Genomic DNA, 6,697 nt, shown 5'->3' on the forward strand with positions numbered 1-6,697 from the left:
CTAGTAATGAAATAGGATGCTGGGGGATGTGAGCATTCACAGTAGAGCAGGTCACGCCTGGCCCTGGAGAAGCAAGAGGGTCTGGACACTGGCTTGGTCTCTGTGCTGTGGTCCAGCAGGCATGGCATGTCCCCCCAGGGTGCTAGTCTCTGCCTCTGGGCTGGGGTCGACACGGAGCAGGAAGCAGTCCAGTTCAGGGAGGGCAAAGGTGGCTCATGAAAGCATCATGTTTGGTGTTGGCTTGACTTCCCCGTCATGTCCATGGAAGCTCAATTACGAGCGTGTAAATTGTTCCTTAAAAAATCATGTATATGCTTTCACATCATGACTGGAGAGAGAGAGCTCAGCAGCCTGAAGTTCACCAGAGGGCTTGTGGCAGCCACCACCGACGTGCCCCGGGCAGTTTTCTGCAATGACCTAAGTAGGTCCTTAGAGAAGCAAGGAATCTATGGGACGTAAATTCCATAGTTTTCATTTGAAAAGCTGTAGAAAGTCTTTAAAAACCACCATGTAACTTACATAAAATAAAATAAAACTCACCTATCTTAAGTGTACAGCGCAGTGAGATTTGCAACAACTGTGTGTGGTCAGCTATGTTCAAGATACAGGATGTTTGCATCCCTGGAAAGCGCCCCTGTGCCTCTTGGGGGTCTCCCTGTGCTCTCTTCTCCTATCCTCCACCCTCAGGCAACCGCTGACTGTTCTCCATCACTGGAGCTTGCCTTTTCTAGATAAACAGATCATATAATTATACAGTCTGGCTTTTCTCATTTAGTGTAACATTACTGTGTATCAGAAATGTGTTCCTTTTTATCTCTGGCTAGTATTTCACTCTATGGATGTATCACAATTTGTTTTTCCTTGCATCAGTTGATAGACTTTAGAGTTGTTTCCAATTTCCGGAGATTATGAATAAAGCTGCCACAAACATTTGAATACGTTTCTCTGTGTGTTCATATGTTTCCTTTCTCTTGCGCAAATACCTGGGGGCAGACTTGCTGGGGTAAGTGTCCCTTACGCTTTATAAGAGAACTACATAATTATACAAGGTGTCTAGATGATACACGTGGCTATCCACATTTAAACTAATTAAAATTAAATAAAAGTGAAAGGTCAGTTCCTCAGTTGCAGTAACTAGGTGGCAAAGTGCCCAATAGCCACATGTGACTAGTGGTCACCATACGGGGTAGCGCAGACAGGGAATATTTCCACCATCCCGGAAAATACCGCTGGACAGCACGGGCATCGAACTTCAAACCTCGAGTTTCAGAATAGAAAGTTTCTCACTGACTTGGACAAAAGGATTTTTAAAGGCCAGGGGTAGTCTTTCTCACCGTTGTTTACATAAACAGTAACATCCTTGCCAAATCTACTGACAAGTGGCACATTCCCATCTTGTACTCATTTTGCAGAACTAATGTGTGGAGCAGTCCAAGGACCAAAGAGTCCAACAGCCTGAAGAAGTTATTGTTAATGCTGGAGCAGCCGCTGTCCTTGTGGGGCAGCCACCCACGAGGACCCACAGCCCTCCCAGCCTCGGCAAAGTCCTGTAAACAGCTGCGAGACCCAGGGACCCTATGGAATGGAGAGGGGGCTCTGCTCATAGCTGGGAGGATACTAGAGGCTCCGTGACAGGTAATGTCATAACGGATGAGAATCACGATCTGGCCTCTTCTTTCATCGCTCTTTAAAACAACGGCATGAAACCCAACTGATAGAACGTAGGTCACTGGTCAGCCTTGACACTCGAGGTTCCAAGTTCCAGCATCCTTAAAGAGCCTGGGATTTAACAAATAGAGCTGTTTTTTCTGACCACAGCCCCAATAGGTTTGTTTCACCTTGGCTTTTCCATATGAAGTTCTGATTTCCTGGCAGCTGGGGCTAATGGTGGGGAATCTAGACGCGGGACAATCAGGGGCATTGACTGTGGGCATGGCTCCGTCCCTTGTGTGTGGTCTTTCTCAGAGCAGGGAAGGCACATCACAGAAGAAGGGGGTTTTGTTACCTCTGGGGCAATGTTGCATTTTGTGAAAGAAAGTATTTTAACCACCAATTTGAACAAAGCTGGCAAAACAATAGTCCTTTTTGTGGTCTTAGCCATTAATCTCCTTTTATATAGGCAGGGAAATCAGATGCTTCGATGACGTCATCATTCAGCTAGGAACAGAACCAATGGAACCAAAGGACACCATTGTTTCCCTGACAGGGTGGTTCAAGAGGAAGCTGCGCTTGCGTTTTCTTTTCCAGAAAGAAGAGGGCACATCCGCAGCTGACCACCAATAAACATGGCTGGAATTTTAACATTGGGAGAATTTGCCGGAATGTCTGTCTTTGTGGAAGTGATTCAACATTTCCAAAGAGGCTCCCCCATCTGTCGTCTGCTTTCTTTTCATCCCCAGATAAAAAGAGCTCTTTTTTTTTTTTTTATGGTAAGTCCGGTGGAATGTTTTTTTTCCCCCCTTCCCTCTATTGTTCCTTTCTCTTTTCAACTTTGGCAGACAAAGTCATGTAGGGCAATAAAGCAATAAAGTTATCTTATGAAAGGTGGACAGCATTAGCAAGAGGAAAATGTGTTGTCTGCAGATACTTTGCGTGAAGAAGCCGAATGGCATAAAAGCCTGTTCTTGGGAGGAGCATGAAGGCTTGGCGCTGCCCTTCCAGAATGATTCTGAGAAATTGAAATCTCCATGGCCTTGTGAGGAAGGCTCTCTGGGGAGAAGGGAGGGAAAGAGAAGACAGATGGGATAGGAAAAGGGAAGGGTACTAGACCCGACAGAGAGAGGACTCCTGGACACCTGTCAAGATTTCACTTTGCGTACAATGCCGTTCACAAAATGGGCCACTAATGTGACTATTTATGGTCTGTTTCTACAAGCCATTGCTGAGACTGAAGGGCACACCAGCAGGATAACAGCTGATTTCAGTAGATGGATTACAAAAATGACCCCAATTTTCCACTCCTTCTTATATTCATGCCTTTTGCAATGTAGCTTTACATTCTTTCCATCAAGAGTTGGAGTATGTTTCCTCATCCCTTGAATCCGGACTGGTGTTTGACTTGCTTTAGCCAACAAATGTGGTGCAAGTGTCTGAACCTAGGCTTCAAGATGTTTCATGCTCTTCTGCTCTTTCCCTTGGACCCCTGCCTCCACTGTGAGAACAAGCCCGGGCTAACCAGCTGGAGAATGAGCTCCACATGGAACAGAGCTGAGTCTTCTTAGCTGACACCTTCCTAGACCAGCTAGCCTCCAGCCAGCTTGCAGACGTACATTCAAGCTGAGCCTGGCCAGGCAAACCACAGGTTTGTAAGAAGTAACACATGATTGGGGCACCTGAGTGGTGCACTCGGTTAAGTGTCCAACTCTTGATTTTAGCTCAGGTCATGATCTCAGGGTCGTGAGATCAAGTCCCATGTTGGGCTCCACGCTCAGTGTAGAGTCTGCTGGAGATTCTCTCTCCCTCTCCATCTGCCCTTCCTGCACTTTCTCTCTCTCTCATTCCCTAAAATAAAAAAATGAATCTGTAAAAAAAAAAAAAAAAAAGAAAAGGAAGTAACACATGATTGCTTTTTTAAGCCACTAAGTTTTGGGGTGGTTTGCTACACAGCAATAACATAGAAACTCTTAGATAACTCTTTAGAAACTGAGAATCACAGAGGGCAAAGAGATGACAGATGACATAAAATCATAATAAAACCCAAACAACAGTTAGCACCGGCTTGTGCATGAGCTGTGGTTACTGATGAAGCAGAACCCTGCAATGAGCTCTCCTCCCAGCTGGTGCAAGGGACAGGAAGCATCCCAGTCAAACTTCCTCTGGGGCGCCTTCTCTAGATCCCTCGGCTCAGTCAGCTCCCAACCAAAAGCCTGCACTCAGCACTTATGGGCAAGCCCCACTGTGGAAGCGAGCCATCTCTGACCTCATGTTCCATAGCCAGTCATCTGCGAGCTGGAAACTTAGAGTTACTGTAAGAATGATATCCGTTCTGTCCCATTCCTGTGTTCAAGATATCAAAGCAAGGATGCGGCTGGGTCCTTCGGTGTGAAATTCCGGATTTCCCTGGGTCTTCAGGTAGGAACTGTGATCAACCGTGCTGACAACACAGGAGCCAAAAATCTGTATATCATCTCTGTGAAGGGGATCAAGGGACGACTGAACGGACTTCCTGTTGCTGGAATGGGTGACATGGTGATGGCCATGGAGCTCAGAAAGAAGGTACCTCCAGCAGTGGGAATTCAACCACGAAAGTCAGACTGGAGAAAAGATGGTGTGTTTCCCTATTTGAAGATAATGCAGGGGTCATGGTAAACAAAAAGGTGAAAGGTTCTGCTATCTCAGGACCAGCTGCAAAGAAGTGTGCAGACTTGTAGCCCAGGATTGCATCCAGTGCTGGCAACATTGCTGGATAATTTGGTGCATTTGTTAAAAAAAAAAATTAAAAATTATTTGTGGGGCGCCTGGGTTGCTCAGTCGGTTGGGCGTCCGACTCTTGATTTCGGCTCTCGCCATGACCTCAGGGTCCTGAGATCCAGCTCCGCGTTGGGCTCTGTGCTCAGAGCAAAGTCTGCTTGAGATTCTCTCTCTCCCTCTGCCTCTGTCCCTTCCCCTGCTTGCACACACACACTCTCTCTCTCTAAAATAAAGAAATAAATCTTTAAAAAAATTATTTGCTCCCCCCCAATAATGATACTTACTTATTGAAGCAGATGCAGACTAAAATCCCCTCACTTAGAGAAAAGAGCTGTTCACATATTGGTGGACATCCGTTAAACACGGCAGTGTGCACACAAACACACTCATACGACTCTCACAAATGGGCTCCTATAATATAAATGTGGGCTTATTGCTTTTCTAAAATGACAAGCTATCCTATGCCCTTTGTAGATCATTCAAATAACAATTTAACAATTCTTTTTAAACTAATTTTAAAAATTAGGGAGCATCTAAATTGGGATAGGAAAGCCCTCCCTCCCCATAACTGCCCATGACAGGCTTGAGAATCTCTTTCCACTCCTCTATCATAACATTACCTCTTTGTAAGTTGGCTTCATGTCCTGTGTTCTAGAACACTGATTTGTTTTTCAGTGATGTCTGTTTCATTATCCAATCCTTCTGCTGTGGTTCTCATTTTGATATTAGCAGTTTGTGTTGTTTATTGTTTTTAATTTCCAAGAACTCTTTGTCGGATTGATTGTTTTCATAGCAGCCTGTCCTTGTTTAATGAACGTAGTATTGGTTCCCAAAACGCTCCAAGGATATTAATCTTTCTTTCTTTTCTTTCCCCCATCCAAAAATAACTGATCAGTTAGAAAAATCAGATAAGCAACCAATCTACATTTTACACCCTCTCACTCTGTAAATAATCATCGTTACTTTTTTTTTTTTCCTGTTTCTCTCCTTGTGTTAACTGTGTTTCCTGTGCTTGCCACTTTCTGGCACGTGGCTTTTCTTCAATGCCTTAGGATCCTTGCGTGTGGGTTTGTACTCATTAGTGAAGATCTAGATTCATCAGTATTGATGGCTGTTGTGAGCATCCTTCACAGATATGAAGGTCACTGTTTTAATTCTCTCGTCATGGCTATTCCCAGAGTGCAACGTTTGGCTGCGTGTTTTGGGGGTGGGCTTGTCTTTGCCTGCAAGGCGCATATGGCCAGTAGGGGGGTTCTCTGTAGTTCCAATGGATGAGGAAGGGGGCTGGTGGACTGAAGATTCTCTTTGGTGGAGAAAGAGAGAATTTACCCTGGGAGCAGAGTATGTGGGTGTATGTCGGAATTGCTTGGAGGGTGTGTTAAACGTCTCCTGGGCCCCATGGCTGTGTTTCTGATACAGAGGGCTTGGGGTGGGCCTTGAGAATTTGCCTTTCTAACGCATTCCCAGGGGCTGCTGCTGCTGGGCCAAGGTTGGCACTTTAAGAAACACTGAATTAGGGGATCTCACTGTCCTCCATCCCTCCCCCCTACTTAACTTTTAATGTGGCCATTTCTCAACATACACGAAAGTTGAGAAAATAAAGAAATAACCCCCTGCTAATAAGTAAATAAATAAACTCACCACTAAATTTTAAATGCTTCTGTTACTGGCTTATTTTTAAAGATTTTATTTATTTATTTGAGAGAGAGAGTGAGAGAGAGCACAAGAAGGCAGAGGGGCAGAGGGAGAGGGAGAAGCAGGCTTCCCGCCAAGCAAGGAGCCCGACTCAGGGCTCGATCCCAGGACCCCGGGATCATGACCTGAGCCGAAGGCAGACGGTTAACCGACTGAGCCACCCGGGTGCCCAGATTCTCGCTACTTTTCTCGTGTCTGCATACTCTTCCATCTGCCCCACGATGGCAAGCCTACACCATGTTTGGATAAGTTTCTAGATGCAAGTGATTTACATAGGTGGAGATCAGCTATGTCGACTTAGTTAATACGCTTCTATATATTCGAGAAATGTGCGTGGAAGTGGAAAACAGGGATTTAGAATGCGAGAGTCTCCTCTAACGTCTCTGCCCCTCCCTGGCCAGCACCAGGATCTTCTGAGCATAGCAACAACATCACCATGCAGAGCGGCACACCTGCCCTGGGGAGCAAAATGTCCCTCCAACCACCTCCGGCCAGTTTCTCTTCAAGCTGGTAAGTTGTGCCAGCGCCCCATTTAAAAAAATTAGATTTAAAGTTTCTGGGGGGCAGAGACCAGGTTTTAAAAGAGAGAGAA

General features: G+C 45.5%; 1 pseudogene; it reads left to right on the top strand.

Annotated features, from left to right (window-relative positions):
- Positions 1-2,687: 2,687 nt before the first annotated feature.
- On the top strand, positions 2,688-4,409 carry LOC118535529 (large ribosomal subunit protein uL14 pseudogene; annotated as a pseudogene).
- The last annotated feature ends 2,288 nt before the right edge of the window (positions 4,410-6,697 follow it).

Source organism: Halichoerus grypus, chromosome 4, assembly GCF_964656455.1.
Source record: "Halichoerus grypus chromosome 4, mHalGry1.hap1.1, whole genome shotgun sequence".
In the NCBI taxonomy this organism is placed as follows: Eukaryota; Metazoa; Chordata; class Mammalia; order Carnivora; family Phocidae; genus Halichoerus; species Halichoerus grypus.